The sequence below is a fragment of the Rhinoraja longicauda genome, chromosome 15 (genome assembly GCF_053455715.1).
Source record: "Rhinoraja longicauda isolate Sanriku21f chromosome 15, sRhiLon1.1, whole genome shotgun sequence".
Lineage (NCBI taxonomy): Eukaryota > Metazoa > Chordata > Chondrichthyes > Rajiformes > Arhynchobatidae > Rhinoraja > Rhinoraja longicauda.
This window is the reverse complement of record NC_135967.1, coordinates 19,702,628-19,724,943: the sequence shown is the minus strand read 5'-3', so window position 1 is coordinate 19,724,943 and position 22,316 is coordinate 19,702,628.

The window sequence follows — 22,316 nt, the reverse complement described above, 5'->3', positions numbered from 1 at the left end:
TCATTATTAAGTGGAGTAAGTAAACCTATAGCTGGAGGCAATGATAACCATAGATAATACAAATCTAACCTTGGTATCTCAGGCACAACAATACAACATCTCATTGGTTCAATGCATGGTCTAACATTATTTTCACTAATTCTTGATTAGTTCTAGACTTACATCTTTGGAATCAAGTGGTTTGAGATTTTGGCAATTAGAAACTTGGGAAGTATTTTATTAAGTAGGAAGGAGCTGCATTAATTAATTAATTCATTCATTAAAATCGTTGAAAACATTAGCGACGCAATGGTGCTGGTTTCCGATGGGCATGGTGACAGATGCACCACACATCTCTGTCTCCATACTGCAGATGGCTCACACTGAAGATAGACACAAATTGCTGGAGTAACGCAACTGGACAGGTAGCACGTCTGCAGAGAAGAAATGGGATTGAGATCTTTAGGGTAAAATACTGTGTAGAATTTCACTCCTTGGGTTACCAACTGTAATTCATCATACTCTGGATGCTTGCTACGTATCTTCCAGCCTCCAATATCTGTGTTCTCATACTACCATGCTACTGCCATTGGTCACCACCAGCTCAGCCAACCTCACATTTCCAGCTAAATGGAAAGCAGCCATATTCTTCATTACCTGAGAGGATGATCCTTGAGTGTAAATCAAACGCCTTTTTCCCCATATCACTGATTGTGTTTTCTAATGCCTCTTTGAAGTTAAACTCACATTGCCCCTAGCAGTGTTTGGAAGTTTAATCTTCAATTGAAAGAAGGAAGATTTGTATTCATATGGCACTTGTCATGACCTTGGGACATCCTAAAGCATTTAACAGCCAACATAGTAAACCTTTGAAGTGTAGCCAGTGCCGTATTGTAGGAAATGCAGGAATCAATTTGCATATGGCCTATTTAAAGCAATGGGATTTTCCAGATAAACTGCTTCAGTCATGTTGACTAAGAGATAAATACTGACATCGATGTTTGATCGCTAAATCTCTCATTTTTCCTACTGCTCCGGAGTTTCCTCCCACATTCCAATGACATGTGGGTTTGTAGGTTAATTGGCTTCTGTAAAAGGTCTCCAATGTGTAGGATAGAACTAGTATATGGATGATCGCTAGTTGGCGTGGGCTCGGTGGCCCAAAGGGCATGTTTCCACATTGTATCTCTAAACTAAACTAAACTAAAGATCTGGAAATAAAAGATTATCTTCCCTTGTAGTCGTCCATGTTGCCGGATGCCAGGCCGGAGTTGTAAGCAGCGGTGCGAGCATTCAAGGCCACGCGAATAGACCTGTCCACCCAGGGTTTTTGGTTAGGGAAGATACTGACCCTTACCGTGGGAATGATGGTATCGGCTATTGTGGCAATGAAGTCCGTAATCGCTTCCGCAAACTCATTTACGTCTCTGGAACTTGCTTGGAACATGTTCCAGTCGACTTCGCTCAGTGCATCCTGCAGCATGGCCTCTGAATGGTCAGCCCACCGCTTTACGTCCCTCGTCACTGTCGCTTCCCGTACTATCCGTTGTTTGTACTCCGGCAGCAGGAAAATGGCAGCGTGGTCAGATTTCCCAAAAGGAGGGAGAGAAACGGCCTTGTAGCCTTTCCTGAACGGCGTGTAGCAGTGGTCCAAAGTTCTTTCCCCCCTGGTGACACACATGATGTGTTGGTAGAAGTTGGGCATGACCTTTTTGAGATTTCCCCTATTGAAGTCTCCAGCCACCAGCACAGCCGCATCAGGGTTCTTGGTTTGGCGTTGACACAACACATCGTGTAGGGTGGACAGTGCCACGTCGGTGTCCGCATTCGGTGGGATATAGACGGCTGTGATGATCACAGAGCTAAACTCCCGGGGTAGGTAGAATGGTCGGCATGAGATAGTTAGATGTTCCAGGTCCGGCGAGCAGGAACGAGAAAGCGCCTTAATATTTCCAGGATTACACCAGTTATTATTGGTCAAGAAGCAGACTCCTCCGCCCTTGGATTTCCCGGATTCTTCCGTTCTGTCCGCCCGGAAAACAGTGAAGGACTCGGATGGGCAGATCACCTGGTCAGGCACCAGCGGGGTCAGCCATGTTTCAGTCAGACAAAGGATGTTACAGTTCTTTATGTCCCTCTGGAATCTGATCCTCGCCCTCAGGTCATCCAGCTTGTTCTCCAGGGACTGGACATTGGCCAGAAGTATGTTGGGCAGAGGTGGACGTAAGGCTTGGGTTCTCAGCCTGTTCCGAATCCCCCCTCGCTTCCTTCGGTGTTTTTTCCGACTTTCCCACTGACCTGCGCTCCCACTGCTGCTGCCGCGGTGCGCTCCTTTGATGATCTCTATCGGTATATCGGTGAGTAGTTTTCTGTTTAATAGTGCTCCGGTAGCGCTCGAGTTTAATTTTACGAGCGTTTCCCGGTCGTACATTGGTTAATGCTAAGTGCTAGCACACGCTAGAGCACTTAGGGATAATTTTAAAGTAAACATACTAGTTTAAAACGCACAGTTCCCGCAGAGCTACCACGACGGCGACTGGACTGGACTGCGCCATCACCATCATGGCTTCATTAACTTGACATTGACATGACCCAATAAAAAGTGACTCTAACATGTAATGTTTTGTCTACTGGAAAATTATGTCTCTATCTGGTGAAGTAATATAAGTTACACTTTAATATTTTCCTTGAATTTCTTGACCAAAAGTGTGCAAAGTACTGTGTCATCAACAAAGAGAACAATGACACTTTCAATGACATTCCACAGGCAGTTGATGAAGAACTGGAAATAAATTAATTAAATCACCCTTCTGTGCAGAAATATTTGCAGATGCTTTGGTTTCCTCTCACACTCCAAAGACGTACAAATTTGTAGGTCAATTGGATTGGTATAAATGTAAAACCTATCCCTAGTGTGGTAGGGTTGATGTGAAGGGATTGCAGGTCGGCGCAGACTAGGTGGGCCGAAGGGCCTGATTCGGCACTGTATCTCTAAACTAAACTAAACAAATTGATTATGTTGCACAGCCAATTAAGTGCTATTGTGAAAATTATTATTGCTGCATTGTAGAATAATAGCTAGAGATCTTCTACAGAAACAATGTCACAATTAAGATTTTAAAATAATTGTGTAGAAGATAAATTTAACAAAGATATTGGCGAGTTTTTTTTTCATTGTCAACATGGTGCCTTTGTATCTCACTCCATCTGAGTGAGACAACAAAGCATTTGTCTAGTCTTTCAATTGAAAAGTGGCACGTTGAACGTTGCATCGAAGTTGCAATGTTCTTTCAGCTAAGTTTAAGCTTCTGAAGTGGGACATGAATCCAAACTGTACGTACTCAAGTACGATACTGCTTACATACAAGGCTTGCAAGTGTGGATGGGACAGTGAAATTTACATGTGAATATTTGGTCCTTGGATACATGGCCTTGTCCTTAAAGAACTAATTAAGGCCCTAACATTTTAACATGAGAGAGGATGGAAGGTCAAATATAAGCCAGGCCTAAATAACAGCACTGTTGCATTCAGTCAAAAGGTTGTGGGATCAAGTCCCATTCAAGTTATTGGAGTGTACTGTCCTCCCTGTGCACAATTTGGCTGTTGAAATGTCTTTGCTACAGTGACCACATTTCAGAAAACAATGTATTCGTCAAGTAAGGAATCCCTTGAGCGGATTTACTTTCATTAACAGAATGAGAGATGAGGGCCAGGTGAAAGATTAAAGTAAGGAAGATGCGTGAAGAAAGTTGGAAAGGTGTGGAGAGGGAAAAAGGCAGATAAATAGTAGCAAAGAAAATAAATGAGGGAACACACAGATAACACTGTTAATTGACACGTTCCAAGGGAAATGCTTAATCAGTTTTCTGTCTGATTGAAAAAAAGACATTTATTAAGAGGGGATCTTATCATTGATCATTTGCTGTCAAGGATAAAAAAAGGATATGAAGCCCTTGAAGGAGCATGGATTTGAGATACACTTCAGATACGACTTCATGAATGGCACTCTGGCTGAAGGATCTGAATGACTGATTCCTGTTGTTGTGTTCAAAAGTGATGTATTCAATTTGTTTCCATTCTGCAATTTAAAAAAAAATTGAATCAGTGAAGTAAAACAGTATAACAGTCGTGCTTAAGGGAAAACTACAGGCCATTAAATTTTGTGTAAATGATTCAATGCTGATATATATTAAAGAAAATCATAGGCAATTAGCTTTTATTTGATGCTTTGTGCAACATTACTGGGCTTGATACTGTTTTCTGCTCAGGGAATATCGTATTCACAAAACAGAAAACTATCAAATTTTGTTTCGATTCAGGCATTACAACATGTTACCTCAAAATACTTCATGCGAAAGAGATTTCTGCAAAAAATGGCATGTCACCAAGGTCTTGAATGTAGTCACATCAAATTAGAAATGATTATCTTTGAGGGATGGACTGCACTGCCCTGCAGTAATCCTCTCTCCACTTGGCTTTGAGAGGATCAGCAATGGTACAATAAATTGTTGTTTCTTGTTGTATCAGTCTCCTCCATGGCTATGTCAATCTGCATTTTGTCAAGCTGAATGTGTAATGACTGCAGGACAATGCGGCCTGACTGAGTATTCCTTGTCCTTTATAGATTTCTTTTCCTGGTGGAATGTTTCCAGTAGATATTGTCTTTTAGTGATACTCTGATCCTTATGGCTAAATTGTAGAAGTTTCAGTAATCTGTTTTTCTAATGTTTCAAATGCTGCAACATTGGTGGAAATAAAGGTGAGAGTTTTCTAAAGAGTGTGGTGTAATCATGGCATTTCCCCTGCGGTGGTTTGGTTTCTGATGAATCCTGCAATAATCTGTCGTTTAGTTTCGAGCAACATACAAACCAGGCATTCATAGACAAGCTTCTAAAAATGCAAGTCATGTGCTATCCTTTCAGATGTGATCAGAAACAAAATAAAGCAAACATAAAATATCTTTGCAAACAAATTTGTGTAAAGTACTTTGGTAATTTCCTTAATAAGATTATTTTCTGTTTTATTTTGATTCCATTTTATATGCATCAGTGACTCAATGCTTAAAGCTAAGTTTTATAAAAACACAAATTTCCATAAAGTGTAAATAATACAATATATGCAAGCCATGCACTGCATTGAAAAAAGGATCATCAAAACATTTCATTCTTCATTCTTCTTTCAGCACTTACATTATAAGTTGGGATCTTCTTTGAAATAGAATGCCAGACATCTGCTTTCCATAACTAAAATGATAAGCCTTTCTGCTGCACACACGCATGGTACCAATGCACAGTTGAGATAAAGATCTTTGGTCAAAACTATTAGGAAAATGAAAACATCAAAGGCAGTCCTAAAGTGCATTCGAGTGAGAGACGGGCAGGCATAATAGTTGGATTCAGCTTTAGCAAATGACAGTTAAGAGTCCAAATCTCAAGGAACAAACAGCATACAACACCATGGTTGTCATTAATGTTTGTCAGTCAATAATGTTTGCCAGTCAACATTCACATAAGCCAATTACCTCCTTTGAATGAACTGCCAGTGTTCACAGATCACTTCGGCCACTCTGAATACCCGACAGGTGTGCGAGGAATCTAAATGAATTTTTATATTTATGATACAAGAAGCTGAGCCCATTCACTGCACACAAGAGGCTTACAGACCTCCAAACTATGCTAAGTCTGAATAACCCTTATCCAGCTGTGAGCTTTCAGATACACTCCACACACTGAGAGGGATTTACTATATCTCTTGCCTTTCACATGAACAATTCAAGAGCTGCTTCCTTCCAATTAATCTCATCTAGCATTTTTCATCACTTTTTTTTTGCCTGCATAGTGGTAAATGGTATTCCAGAACAAAAACTAATGTATTTGTGCTGTGTATGTGCAAAGTGACAGAGCACAATGGGGAAAGACAAGCAGTCCAGTCCGTGCACTTTGTAATGCACGTCTATAGTGCACTTTTTGGATGTAGGCAACTTTGCAGGGCCAGCATTTATTCACTGTCCCCAATTGCCCCAAATTGCAATCCTTCTTTTGAAGGTGCTGTTGGCAGGAAGTTCCAGGTATTAAACACAGTGACAGAAGGGTGATATATTTCTAACTCAGAATAAAGGTGGGAATCAGCAGGTGGTGGCGTTCCCATACATAAGCTGCACTCGTCTTTCTGGGTGATTTGAGAGCCGTCGTCACATTAACTTCGACGAATACCTACAATGGACTTGTGGATGGTGCGCACTGTGATTCAGTGTGGGAGTGAATGAATGCTTACAGTGACAGATGGGCTGATGGCTTTTTCCTGCATGATGTTGAGCTTCTTGAATGTTGCTGGAGCCTCATGCTTCCGAACAACTGGAGAATATTCCATTACCCCCCTTGCCAGTGCCTGAAGTGACTTGGAGTTTGCCTCTGGCGTGCTGTTGTAGCCATAGTATTGACTCCACCTTTCCCCCACCTTTCCCCCACCTTTTTCCTCCTTCTCCTGCCTGTGCCCACCTGGAAATGCACCCATTTCTCCCTTCCCCCTCCCCTTTCACCTAGATTCCTTCCTCTGCCTTCAGATTACACACCTCCTCTACTTATCATCATTGTCTAACCATCTGCCAATCAACCCCCTCCCTCCCTCACCTGTATCCACCTATCACTTGCAAGGCTTTGTCCTGCCCTGACCTTTCTTACAGCTTTCTCCCCTCCCCCCCACCATATCACAATAAGCCTGCAGAAGAATCCAGACTCACATTGTGATGAATTCATATTCTCCAGAAATGCTGTCTGTCCTGCGAAGTTACTCCAGCACTTAGCAACTCACAGGAATAACAGAACTTTTTGTCATTCGGTATAAATACCGAACGAAATTTCAGCAGTCACAAAACACAGCAAAAAAAGAAAAGAACACACGACCCCAACACAAACATCCATCACAGTGACTCCAAACACCCCCTCACTGTGATGGAAGGCAAAAAAACTTCCACTCTCTTCCCCCCGCACCCACGGACATGCAGCACAGTGGCACAGCAATAGAGTTGCTGCCTCACAGTGCTAGAGACCTGGGTTTGAACCTGACTACGGGTGCTGTCCATACGGGAGTTTGCACATTCTCCCTGTGACCGCCTGGGTTTTCTCCGGGTGCTCAGGCTTCCTCCCACATTCCAAAGACGTGCAGGTTTGTAAGTTAATTGGCTAGTGTAAAATTGTCCTCAGGGTTTAGGATAGAACTAGTGTATGGGTGATCGTTGGTCAGCGTGGACTAGGTGGGCTGAAGGGCCTGTTTCGATGCTGTATCTCTAAACTAAACTAAACTTAACACTTGGTATCTTATTTTATTTATGTAGCTTTGCAGGTTATGTTTCAGGACAATGGTACCCCATAGGATGTTGATGGTAGGGATTTAATGATAGAAATGGCATTAAATTCCAAGGGTAGTCCAGGGGAATTCCAAGCATTCAGGACTTGGTTGTATGGATTCATAACTGGCTTACTGATGGAAGACAGAGGGTTGAGGTGGATGGATGATATTCAGGCTGGAGGACTGTGACCAGTGGACCTTTGCAGCTTGTGACATTTATAAATAGTTGGATGTTAATGTTCAGAGGTTGGTTAGTAAGTTTGCAGATGATGCCAAGATTGCTGGAGTTGTGCATTGTGAGGAAGGCTGTCAAAGTGTATGTAGATCAGTCACAGAAACGACCAGAGAAATGGCAGATGAAGTTAAATCTGAGCAGGTATGAGTTGTAAGGGGAAAATACACAATTAATGCCATGACCCTTAACACCATGTACAGAGGGATCTTGGGGTCCAAGTCCATATCACCCTGAAAGTGGCAACACAAATAGATAGGGTGGTAACAAAGGCACATGATATGTTTGCTTTAATTGATTGAGACTTTGAGTATAAGAGTCAGGAAGACATGATGCAGCTTTATAGAATTTTGGTGAGGCTGCATTTGGAGTATTGTGTGCCCCTTTAAAGGAAGGATGTGGAGACATTGGAGAGGGTGCAGAAGAGGTTTACTAGAATGATGCCTGGATTAGCGGGTATATGCTCCAGGGAGAGGTAGGACAGACTTGGACTATTTTCTCTGGAATGCCAGAGGTTGAGGGGAGACCTTATTGAAGCATATAAAATTCTGGTAGACAATCAAAATCTTTTTCCCAGATTGGAAATATCACATTCTAGAGGGCATAGGTTTTAGGTGAGAGGGGAGAAGTTTAAAGGAGATGAGGGGGCAAGATTTTTGCACAGAGGATGGTCGGTGCCCAGAATGTTCTGCCATGGGTTGTGGTGGAGATGGATGTGATAGTGGTATTTAAGAGATCTTTGTATAGGCATGGGGATATGTAGGGAATGGAGGGAGAAGGATTATGAGCAGACAGATTAGAATTTGTGTTGGCATCATGTTTGCAAAGACATGGTGGGCCGAAAGGCCAGTTCCTGTGCGATATTGTTCTAAGTTCTATGTCCTATAGATGCTTTGACTCTCCCTTGTTGGCGATGATCGAGAGACATTTTTGTGGTGTGAATGTAACTTATCGCATTTTACACTGTGTCTAGATCTTGCTGCATGCATATATGGACTGCTTCATCTTCTGAAGAGTTTTAAATGGAATTAAACAATGTGTGAGCACCCTCAAATGCTCCTACCTCTGACCTTGTAACAGAACAAGGTCAATGATGAACCAACTGAAGGTGGCTGGGTCCAGGACATTTCCCTGGGGAACCTCTGTACTTATGCTCAGAGGTGGAGATGATTGACCTCAAAGAACCACAACCATCTTTTTAGGTGTAAGCTCTGACCAACCAGTTGACCGATTTCCTCTTAATGTCTTCATTATCATCAGGGATCTTCAATGCCAGTCACAGCCAAAAGCTGCTGTGAAGTAAATGGCTCTAAGCCTCAGCTCAGCTCTGGCATTCAGCTCTTTGCTCCAGTGTTTGGACCAGATGGCGATGGAGTATGGAGCAGACTGGTCTTAGTGAAACCTATTTTAATATTTCCAGCACCTTGTACAACTGTGGTTATTGTCTCCCGGATCTACTCCCTTTAATTTTTATAGTTATATCTTTTTTTTAATCCTCTTATTCTCTCTTCCTTCATTTTTTATTTTCTCTCTTTAAAAATTTAAAAATTGAAGCTATGTAAGAACTCTGTAACAAATGTGTCTTTTATTTCTATTTGTACATATGCTTTTTTTTATTTTTTATTTTTTTTTAAAAATTAAAATAAATAAATAAATAAATAAAAATTCCAGCACCTTTGCTTGGGCAGATGAGCTGATTACTTGCATGTGGACACAAGCTTTACCTTGGATAGCTGGTGGTTTAAAACTGGCTACCCAGATGTATCACAGTTCTGCAGACCACATTTTTGGAACAGTTGCAGGTGGGTTTGTATGTATTTTGTTTTACTCTGGCAGATACCTCTCAGTGAAGGCAAACATCAGGTGATAAGATTTATCATTGCGTTCAGCGTGCCAGCTAAGTCTTTGGTTATTTGAGGAACAGACCTCAGCTGGTAGAAAATCATCAATGCTGTCTCTGTAAAACCCTCCAAATGCACTGCCTGGATGTGGACCATCATCAGCATCCTCACTCAGGTCATCACTGAGGACCAGTGTCAAGGCTTTGGTTATAATAAGTCAGCTCTTTTAGGCAGACCTGTTCTTTGCAAGCCCGGCACCAGACTACTCAAATAGGCACTCAGTTCTGAGCTCCATCCTGTCCTGGAAAGGGATTATCAGGCAGACAGAAGAAAAGATTCAGGGACGTGCTTAAAGCCTCCTTGAGAAAATGAATGAAGGATACTGTCATTCCTCTGCCTTTTGACTGCCGATATGACATGAGGCGGGAGTCCAAGCCAACTTCACATGCACAATGATCTGAGGGGTAAAGTTGGTCATGCAAAATCGCTGAACTCCTAAACTATCCATTTCTTCACCAATATGAAGGGGGAAATGGCCTTTGTTGCTGTTCCTGATTGCCGTCTAGCACTCACTGTCAGGTATAGCAAAGAGCAAGTGCTGTGTGAAGACAGGAGCAAATTCAGTTATGATATCATGGCTCCTCAAATAGCCTGTCACATTCAGCAGGTTGGCATGAATGGAATTATAATCTAGAATGGAGTCAACACCTCACAAGAAGGATGTTAACACATGTGAACAAAAATCACAGCAGGAAAAAAGGACAGTAATGAAATAAGTTGAGTGAGAACTCTATTTTACAGATAAATGAGCTGAGGGATTTGATGGTATAATTGTTTATACCAGTGCAGCTAATAGAAAAAAGAGAATAATTTGGTGCAGGGTAAGGAAAAAGAGGTTTACAGAAGATCACAGGAGGAATTCTTACACCCAGAGATGATTGGAATCTAAAATTCACCACCTGGGTAAATGGTGGAAGTGGGTACTCACACATTTAAGAAGCATGTGGATGAACATTTGGATCACCAAGGCACAGAAGGGGCTAGGCCAAGTAATGGTAAATGGACAATAGGCAATAGACAATAGACAATAGGTGCAGCAGTAGGCCATTCAGGCCTTCGAGTCAGCACCGCCATTTACTGTGATCATGGCTGTTCATCCACAATCAGTATCCCGTTCCTGCCTTCTCCCCATATCCCTTGACTCTTTCTTGAAAGCATCCAGAGAATCGGCCTCCACTGCCTTCTGAGGCAGAGAATTCCATAGAGTCACAACTCTCTGGGTGAAAATGTTTTTCCTCATCTCTGTTTTAAATGGCCTACCCCTTATGCTTAAACTGTGGCCCCTGGTTCTGGACTCCCCCAACATCGGGAACATGTTTCCTGCCTCTAGCGTGTCCAATCCCTTAATAATCTTATATGTTTCAATAAGATCCCCTCTCATCCTTCTAAAGTCCAGTGTATACAAGCCCTGTCGCTCCATTCTTTCAACATATGACAGTCCCGCCATCCCGGGAATTAACCTCGTGAACACTGCACTCTATCAATAGCAAGAATGTCCTTCCTCAAATTTGGAGACCAAAATTGCACACAATACTGCAGGTGTGGTCTTACCAGGGCCCTGTACAACTTTGCTCCTATACTCAACTCCTCTTGTTATGAAGGCCAACATGCCATTAGCTTTCTTCACTGCCTATACCTGCTTTCTTCACTGCCTATACCTGATCTCGCTGTACTTCCTCTTTTCCTAGCCAAACACCATTCAGATAATAATCTGCCTTCCTGTTCTTGCCACCAAAGTGGATAACCTCACATTTATCCACATTATACTCCATCTGCCATGCCACCCAACCTGTCCAAGTCACCCTGCATCCTCATAGCATCCTCTTCACAGTTCATGCTGCCACCCAGCTTTGTGTCACGTGCAAATTTGCTGATGTTACTTTTAATCCCTTCATCTAAATCATTAATGTATATTGTAAATAGCTGCGGTCCCAGCACCGAGCCTTGCGGTACCCCACTAGTCCCTGCCTGCCATTCTGAAGGGGATCTGTTAATCCCTACTCTTTGTTTCCTGTCTGCCAACCATTTTTTTATCCATGTCAGTACCCAACCACCAATACCATATGATCTAATTTTTCCCACTAATCTCCTATGTGGGACCTTATCTAAGGCTTTCTGAAAGTCCAGGTGCACTACATCCACTGGCTCTCCCTTGTCCATTTTCCTAGTTACATCCTCAAAAAATTCCAGAAGATTAGTTAAGCATGATTTCCCCTTCGTAAATCCATGCTGACTTGGACCGATCCTGTTACTGCTATCCAAATGTGCTGCTATTTCATCTTTTATAATTGACTCCAGCATCTTCCCCACCACCGATGTCAGGCTAACTGGTCTATAATTCCATGTTTTCTCTCTCCCTCCTTTCTTAAAAAGTAGGATTACATTAGCTACCCTCCAATCCACAGGAACTAATCCTGAATCTATAGAACATTGGAAAATGTCCACGATTTCTAGAGCCACCTCCTTAAGTACTCTGGGATACAGACCATCAGGCCCTGGGGATTCATCAGCCTTCACTCCCATCAGTCTATCCAACACCATTTCCTGCCTAATGTGAATTTCCTTCAGTTCCTCCATCACCCGAGGTCCTCTGGTCACTAGTACATCTGGGAGATTGTTTGTGTCTTCCTTAGTGAAGACAGATTCAAAATACCTGTTCAACTCTTCTGTCACGTCCTTGTTCCCCATAATAAATTCACCTATCTTCAAGGGACCCCCATTTGTCTTAACTAATTTTTTCCTCTTCACATGCCTAATGAAGTTTTAACTATCTTCTATATTCTTGGCTAGCTTACCTTCATATTTCATCTTTTGTCCCCGTATTGCCTTTTTAGTTATCGTCTGTTGCTCTTTAAAAGAGTCCCAATCCTCTGGCTTCCCGCTGGGCTTTGCTGTGTTAAAGATGAGCGGGACTTTTGATGGTCGCCGTGCTGAAGAGCCTCTTTTTGTTCCCTACAACTCTGAAACTCTTTGACAGTGAACCAGTAGTACTCAGAGTAAGTACAGAAGATTCAACATATCCTTTTCTTAATACACAGCGAAAGGTGCAACACAGGGTGATGCTTATTTTCTGTTTGCAATTCCTCTGCAGTTCCTAATTTTCTGCCTCAGTATGTTTGCTGCTATTATTTACAGTAAGGACTCCAATTATATGGTATTTTACACAGCTTCCGGACATCTCAAAGTGCTTCCTACTGAAGGAGGTTTTTGTTAAGAATCTAGTCACTTGCAGTATAAAGATGGGGATCAATCAATGCAGATCGAGGCATCACAAACTGATGTGCAGAACATTTCTTTTAGAATTGGGCTAAGGGATAATTGTTGTTCAGATTGACATTGAACATCAGAACCGTGTAGCTCTGGACATCAGTAGCTGTCTCAATATGCTGTTGTTGTGTCAGAGGGATGCACAAGCAGAGAGAAAGTGTGCAGAGAGAGTGGGCAGTTCCTAAGGCTTGCTGATATCATGGGTGCCGTGATCGTACAGGGAGTGATTGCTTGTACTCCCACTGCATTGAAAACTCCACTGGAGAATGTATGCCCTGTAATAGGACTGCCTTGGGTTTTGCCCCTGAAATAGTTAAACAGTCTGCAGCTACGGCGTGAAAGTAGCTCCTTCACTTTCTGCAAAATAGACATTGGGCCGAAGGATGTGTTCCTGTGCTCTACTGTTCTATGTTCCATGTTCTATCAGGAAGGAACACCCTTTGTTTACCTGGATGAATATTGTTGCAAAGGCACTCATGAAATCTGATAGCAATCTGGACATAGCAGTTACTTGAAGGTATAAGTTTGTCAGTGGAAAATGTTTAAAGGAGATGTGCAGGGCAAGCTTTTTTTTACAGAGTGTGGTGGGTGCATTAGAGGTGGTAATGAAGGCAGATGTGGTAATCAAAGGGCATTTAAGAGGCTTTTAGATTTGCACGTGGATAAGGAATTGAGGGATAAGGACCATGAGAAGGCAGAGGAGATTAGTTTAACGGCATCAAGTTTGGCGTGGACATTGTGGGCCGAAGGGCCTGATCTTTTGCTGTACTGTTCAATGTTCTAAGATGCAATGCAGCAATTTGATTAAGCTTCTTTCTCATCACTTCCAGCACCTACAAAGACCAGAGCAGCAGGCAGATGGGAGAGCAATCACCTTCAAATTCACCTCCAAGTCAGAACGTGCACTGATTTGGAAATATGTCATGTTTCTTTTATTGTCAATGACTCCAAATCCTGGAAATACATAACAGCTTTCTGGAAATGTCTTCACTTCAAACCTGTAACAATACACTGGTGCAGTTAGTGGAGCTGCTGCCTTACAGAGCCAGAGATATGGGTTCGATTCTATCCTTGGGTACTGTCTGTGTAGAGTTTGCACATTCTCTCTGTGACCATGTGGGTTTCCTCCCACATCCCAAAGACATGTGAGTTTGTAGGTTAATTGGCCTCTTTAAAATTGCCCCTACTCAGTAGGAAATAACATGTAACTAGCGTGAGGGTGATTGATGATCAACGTGGGCGCGTTGACCAAGGGGCTTGTTTCCATGCTGTATCTTGAAACAAAACTAAAATAAAAGGAGGTAGACACAAAATGCTGGAGTATCTCAATGGATCAGGCAGCATCTCAGGAGAGAAGGAATGGGTGATGTTTCGGGTCTCGACCTGAAACGCCACCCATTCCTTCTCTCCTGAGATGCTGCCTGACCCGCTGAGTTATTCCAGCATTTTGTGTCTACCTTCGATTTGAACCAGCATCTGCAGTTAATTTCCTAAAATAAAAAGGAGAATCTCCGGCCCCTCAGAGTAACCAAGTGACACTTGCATCCAAAGGAAAAATAAAATGAAATCGGAAAATTCCTCAATCTTTGAATGAACCTACCTGGAGAATATAAAGTGCTGGAGCAACTCAACGGGTCAGGCAGCATCTCTGGAGGCCATGGATAGGCCACCGTGGATAGGCCGGGAACCATCTTCAGACCCCTTTTTTTGTTGCATGTTTTCTGGTGTACGTTCTGGAATTGATTAATGTACATCCAAACCAAATCATCATTCAAAATTATATGTACATCCCAATTTAAAATCAATATTTAAATATCATGTATTTAATCTTCTGCAGTGCCTTTTTCTTGTGCATCGTTGGCTGCTATATTGCTTTCTAGACTTAATATCACTTTACCATTTTATCCAAAAAATTACATTCCTAACTTTACGATACTTTTTCCAATACTCCACTTGTGCCACTGGATCAATTGATTGACTGAGTGTAACTTGGAGCCACTGACTTATGGCTCAGGGACATGAATATGTCAATGAATCAAGACCAGCATCTTAACTATTCTCGATCAGTTAGTGCAGTTCAGATGCATCTTATGTATTGGTTTGATTCACCGTGTCTGTTTGTGCAACGTTAGCTGTACAGATTGTGCAGCATGCGAACACAATTCATTACCTGAAAACAGAAGAACACAAAACCTGTGCTGCTGAAATGAGAAATCAATATTTATTTCCCCACTATCTCTGATAGAAAGCTCTGGTCCAGTTTGTTTCCAGAGATTTGCCTTAGATATGCTGCAACATTCATTTTACGATGCGTGTTCAGTTCAGATTGTTGACCTAGAGTGCACTGGGTCTGAGGCAACTTACTAATAGAGTAAAGATTCCATTTGGACAATGGAAGCCATTAACGCCAGTGCTGTGAACTTAATGAGGAAGAAAAACACCACTAAAATTGGAGGGCATTCTCTTTCTACATTTGGCTGTTTTTGGTTTTTATGCTTTTGAAAGAAGGCCAAAGTTGACCCAAATTTCTCCCTGCATTGTGACTGAATATCTGATTCTGTAATATAAAGATCTTGAGATATTTCATTGTTCTCATATCAACATTCACTGGTATCGGGTCACTTATTGCCCAGCAAAAGCTGCAGCCTGCAGGCTTCATCTTGGTTTACAATCTACCCAGTTGTATGGTCAGCCTTGGCATAGAAATATAAAAGAGCTGCCTGGGCTTCTAAAAGCTTTTAAAATACTCCTTGAGATCTAAAAAGTATGGTTCCAGCATTGTAATAAAGTGCATCATTTAAAACAACCTTCAGTCGTACAAAGTCACTGCCATCATTGGCCAAGCAATTCAGCCTCCGCACATTTAAATTGTGTTCCCCAATTTTGATTTAATCCTAATTTTTCATTCTGGCATGCTCAAAATTCAATGGGTCAGTAAGCATCCAAATTATTATTTAAAGGTCAATTCAATACGTAGATGAATTTAAAAAAATTACCCTAGAAAAATGGATTGAGTATAAAAATACCGAATAGCATGCTGTAGGCCAGACTGTCATGAGAGAAATGAATCCCAGTATCAGATTCAGAATGAACTGTATGTCTGTCTTTGGAGACAATTACATTTATTGTTTAACTCGGAAGTTTTCTTTGATAGGTGGCCTGTCCTTTTCACTGTAGTGACTGGAGCCGAGAATTTGATTGAGGTCTCATTGCTACACTGAACTGCTTATTTGTACCATCAATCATAACACCATGTCACTGTTCATTTGGTAGAGAAGGAAGCCGAGCAATGTCAAAGGAACCAGTACTAAACCCACTTGGTATTTTTACTCTAAACTGGTGCACTACTGTAGTCACATGGAACTGAGTGAACAAAACCTGTTTGACAGCATGAACTGATGCAAATTTCAATTGGCTCAAAATCACCATGGTTTATTCATTTCAATTACATGTTTGAAAATGACAAGCCTCCCCTATTTGAAATATGTGGACAGGGTACATTACAAATGTGCAAATAGCTTGAAGATGCACAATACCAGAAATGTACATCCATTGCATTTGAGCGAGAAAGATGTGGTTAATCTCGCAGACAGGACCTGCACCAACCAATCCTTTATTTGGCATAATGTGCAACTAGCTTTGTCTGCATCACGTTGATTTCACAAATTCTGATTTGTGCTGATCAGATATCCGGGTTCATTTAAGGCCAGCTCAACATAATATGGTTTGGCAAAGTATTGAAAGCTGATTATCGGCTTCCCACTCACCCAAGCAACCAGTAATATTGGTGTGAATACTTTATAATCTGTATATTGACGAGAACATTCAAATGCAAGGTAAATTATGGAAATTATGCATTTCAATAAATCTTGGTGGTAAGTGGCAGAATTTAAGGGATTCCTGTTTTGCACCGAATGAATAATATTACAGTGCTCAGTAGGAGGTTCTTAAAAGTCAACATCAGTGATTGCAGATGGATTGCTCAGACTTCGGAGACATGTGAAAGAAATGCTTTTAAAACTCTATAAGTTTAGTTTAGAGTTTAGAGATACAGCGCGGAAACAGGCCCTTTTGACCCACCGGGTCCTCGCCGACCAGCGATCCCCACACATTAACACTATCCCACTAGGGACAATTTTTACATTTACCAAGCCAATTAACCTACATACTTGTACGTCTTTGGAGTGTGGGAAGATCTTGGAAAAAATGCACGCAGGTCACGGGGAGAACGTACAAACTCCGTACAGACAGCACTACATTACATAAGGCACCTACATTTCTTTGGCACAGCACAATATTCTTCTCTGATTTGCCTCCCTCAGCTAAGCTTCTTCCCTTCAAAATGTGCATCCAGTGGAACCTAGAAAATTGCCTAAAGCATTTAAAGCACTTGGCATCAGGGAGCAATATTATTGGACTAAGGCTTATTAGAGGTGCAGAATACCTAGTTTTGCTTTAAAATCGAAATTGTAAAAAAAATCCTTAGAATGAGATATATACAATTTGGAAATCCATTAGGTGCGAAATTTAGCTTGCAGCCTTTTTAAAACAACCATTGGAATTTTATCTGAATCCCAATTGCTAAAAGCAGTTGGATATTTTGTACATATGTGATGCACTTGTGTAAATTTGATTCCAGTCCTCCAGGTGTATGACATACATGCGCACGGATGCTACTGTGCACTTCTGTGATGTCAATCGGCCAGTATTGTGCAATAAAACTAACTAGAATGAGTTTTCAACTATGCATATATGACTTATGAACAGCATGGGTCTATCCTGAAGGACCAGGTATTATCTGCAAGAATAAAACCTGCTTGTGTGTTAGAGAGCCATCTTAACCTAGGAAACAACAAGGGAGAACAGGAGCAGAGAATCTCTGAGGATGTATCAATCTATGTTCAGATAAATCCTTGTTTTATCTTCAAAACTGGAGTGATCATCCCACCACTGATATTCTCCCTAGTATCCATCATTTTGTTTCAGACTGTTTCCTGAACTTCTCCTTGCCTTCCTCAACACCTCCAATCTCCTCCTCCCTCGTCTCCTCTTCATCAACTCTTTCCCAACCACAACCACACCCCTCTCTTTCTCCCATCCTCCCTTTTTATCTCTTTCTTGTCCCAGCAATCTGCTTCCCATTATTCTCTTGGGATTCTCCACCAGCCATCATGGTAGAAGATTGTGAGCAAAAGGTCTTTGTGTGTATGTGGATGCATGAGTCAAGAATTTGCTATCCCCCTTTGTCTTTTACCAAACTAGAACAGAACTCACACAGTGAACACACAGGGGTTCTTCAACGGTAAAAATAAGTAGTTCATACATTTTTCCTGTGCTCTGAAGGCAAGCTGAAGATAACTATCTCCAGAAAAGCAAACATTCCTCTTATTTACTCTTAGAACTCTGTAATCTTGTCACAATTGCTCTAACCTGGCCTGTTTTAGTCCACAGATGATATTTCTGTTGTCAGAGCTGTGGTGTGTCAACCTGAATATACTTGCTTTTATTTATAATCATTGCTTTATTATGTAGTACTCAGTGATCATGTTCAGTCTTGATGAAGGATCACCTTGTGTTCATGTGACCTGCTGTTCGTAGCAGGGTGCCTCATTAAAAGAAGCAGAATGGAAACAAATGCAGAGATAAATTCAGAATGAGGACCCAGAGATAGAACAAGAACAGGAAAGAGGTCAGTACTGAAGAGAATGCACCAAACCTCATTAGCGAGAAAGTGAGTGATGTCTTTTGGAGGTATCAGGAAACTACAGACCCAATGTGTGGTAGAAAATGTCAAGTGGGAACAGATTTTCTGGAAGAAACTATCAGTGCACTTGAAGATTAAAATGAGTCTTTTGATGTGGCAGCTTTCAACAAAATGTAAGGTACTAAATAATGAACACCCCTATCCTTCTGATCTCCCACTATGATCTGTTTTGCACATGAATTCTCAACCACATAACCTCTGCTAGCCATCCATCACCCCTCACTTACTACCCAGAACTGAAGGCTACATCATGTCTGGTAATATTATATTCAGCAATGACTCAGGTGATAAAAAACACATTTTGGGTGAGCTAGATTTCAGAGAATCCCAATACCAGGCAGATCAATAACATCTTCAGAAAATGATGTGCTTGTAAAATTGACTTGTGACATTCACCTGCTACTGTTGAGATGAAGAATAAAGAACTAACATCTAGAAATGGAGCCGTGGATAACAGCACCGTGGAAACTGCCCTTTGAACGACCAAGTCTGCAGCAACCATGAACTACACATTTCTAAACAAATCTTTCCCTAGACCATTTTATTCTTCCCATGTTCCCTTCAACTCTCACTACATTCTACCACTCGTCTGCACACTAGGAGCAATTTACAGCAGCCAATTAAACAAACAATGTGAGCAACTTTGGGATATGGAAGGAATCTGGTGCACCCAGAGGAAACGCATGTGGTCACAAAGAGAAAATACATATACCACGCAGAGTTCCAGAAATCAGGATCAAAGCCAGGTCACTCGAATCACTAGGCAGCATAATGGCTTGAGCAGTTAGTACAGTGTGCAAATTAATCTTTTGTTTGAGGGCCTTTGACTAGGAAATTCATAAGTACACAAATTCCAAGGCATCATTATCTACCGACAAAACCCTCCATATAAAAAATGCTCTTCATTCATGTGTAGGAAAAAAACTGCAGATGCTGGTTTAAATCGAAGGTAGATAAAATGCTGGAGTAACTCAGTGGGTCAGGCAGCATCTCAGGAGAGAAGGAATGGGTGGCGTTTCAGGTCGAGACCCTTCTTCGGACCCTTCATTCGTGTGATCTGTCAATGTTGGACTTGGTTGTGTGTAATGTGGGTGGTGGAAGGCAGACTGAGGTCACTGAGTGGAGAAGCATGGTGTGAGGCAAACGATGGTAGAAGATCACAAAGATCAAGATTTTCATTACTTAGTGTTTTACACTTTGTGGAAGATTGCCACATCAACAGACTGAATGCAGCCTAGCAAATCTATTGTCACCTTGCCATCTTCCAGCAACAATGCATCTCTAATTTCCTGGTGTCATGACCCACTGACACCATTTTGTAGAAACTCCAAACTAAGCAATCCATTGTGACTGAATGCTTGCTTCGATATGTTGGTTTCATCATCCCATGGTTTGACAGCCTGCAAAATAGTTCATCTACCAGTAAATTATCAAAATATGGGACGTTAGGCTGGCTCTCAGAGCCATACAATCCATGAACTGATGAGGATAGTCTACTTTAAGAAAAGCTCGGAAGGCCTCACAAGTACTCTGAGGGCCTGGTGCATCTTATATGGCTTGCAGACAGTGCAGGACAAACACATGTGGATGATATTTTACACTCCTGTATTTGTTAATGTGTCTGGTACTTTGACATCATAATTAGTGGCATAAGGGGTAGCCAAACAATCTGGTTTATTTGCACCTTCAGAAGACACAAGTTTAGTTTAGTTTAGAGATACAGCACGGAAATAGGACCTTTGGCCCACGGAGCCCGCACCGATCAGCGATCACTATTCCACACACACTAGGGAAAATTTATACTTATACCAAACCAATTAACCTACAAATGTGTACATCTTTGGAGTGTGGGAGGAAACTGAAGATCTCGGAGAAAGCCCGCGTGGTCATGGAGAGCACGCACAGACAGCACCCGTAATCGGGATCAAAACCGGGTCTCTGGTGCTGCAAGTGCTGTAAGGCAGCAACTCTACCACTGCGCCACCATGCACCCACTAAGGGAGATTTAAAAAAGTGAAGAGTACATGCTACAGGGGTAATATACTGGCCTAGATAGACGACCGGTCAAAGTGCAGCAAACAGAGAGTGGGAACGAATAGGTCATGTTTGGATTGGGAGAGTGACTAGTTCAGAGCTAAGGCTACTCACAATATATCAATGATTTGGATGAGGAACATTGGTGCAATATATGGTGAAAATGTCCAAAACTAAAGGGTATTGGATAAGGTAAGAAGGATAAAGTTTAATGGAAATGTGTGGGGCAAAGTTTTTTTACAGAGTTGTGGGAGCCTAGAACGCACTTCCACAAGTGGTGGTGTAGACAGAAATGATATTGGTGTTTAAGGGGCTTTTAGATAGGCACGTGGAAGTGCAGGGAATAGAGGCATATGGATCATGTACTGGCAGATGAGATTAGTTTAAGTAGGCATCTTGTTTGGCACAAATGTTGTGGGCCACACGGCCCATTCCTGTGCTGGACTGTTCTATCTTCTATATCCAATTGGTTAATAATACAAAGCTAGGTGCCAATCTGGGTTGAGAGGGAGATGCAGAGAAGTTTCAGGTGGATCTGAACAATTTAGATAAATGGGAAAGGATGTGATAGATTAAATGTGTGGTGAAAAACAATGTGAGGTCATCCACATTGTTTAAAATAAAGGTGAAGTATTTTTTTTAAATGGTTTAGTTCAGAGATACAGCATGGAAACAGGCCCATTAAAACTAGTTCTATGTTATCTAACATTCGCATTCACTGACACACATTAGGGACAAAGTTCGGTTCTACATTTCACTCCCCATCCTCTTACCTTATCAGATCCCACACCTGCAAACTTTGTCTCCTCTTCATCTCCAGCCCTGATTAATATCTTCACCCATCTGCCAATCACCCCTCCTCAAGTGTATCCACTCATCACTTGCCACTTCTTGCCCCACCTCTCTCTACCAGCTTTCTCTCCTTTACATCAGTCAGAAGGGTCCCAACCTCAAATGCCATCAGCCCATTTCTCTCCACAGATGCTGCCTGACCTGCTGAGATCCTCCAGCACCTAAGATTCCACATCTAGTTTCTTGTGTCTATGGAACATGGTGCATTGTCTAATGTCGCCACCTAAGAAAGTATATGCTTGCCATAAAGGGAGTGCAATGAATGTTCTTGTGATGGTGAGGATGTCATACGAGAGATTTAGCAGGTTGTCCTTATAATTACTCGAGTTCATAAGAATTTCATTGAAAAAATCATTTTTGTAAACAGACTTGATGTGGTAGACGCAGAGTTGATATTTCTTCTGACAGGGGTGTATCAAACCAGAGATCTATATCAAAACAAAGGATTGGTAATTCAAGCGGAGTTTTAAAAAGTTTTTTAAGATACAGTGCAGAAACTAGCACTATCCTACACACGAGGGAGAATTTACAATTATACCAAAGCCAATTAACCTACAAACCTGTACGACTTTGGAGTGTCGGAGGAAACCCACAAAGGTCAAGGGGAGAACTTACAAACTCTGTACAGACAAGCAACCGTAGTTAGGATCAAACCCGGGTCTCTGACCCTGTAGGGCAGTCTGTGCCACCATGCCGCCAGAGATATGAAGAACTTTCTTCACCCAGAGTATGGTGAATCTTTGGACTTCTCTACGCACCAGGCCTATGGATGTTCAGCTGCTGACGATATTGAAGACTGAGATTAATAGATTGTTATACATTGAGGAAAACAAAAGATGTGGGATTAGTGCAGGAAAATTATGCTAAGGTCAAAGATCAGCTGCACTCTTATTGAACAGGATAGAAGAGGCTGAATGGCCTACTCCTGCTGCAAACTCT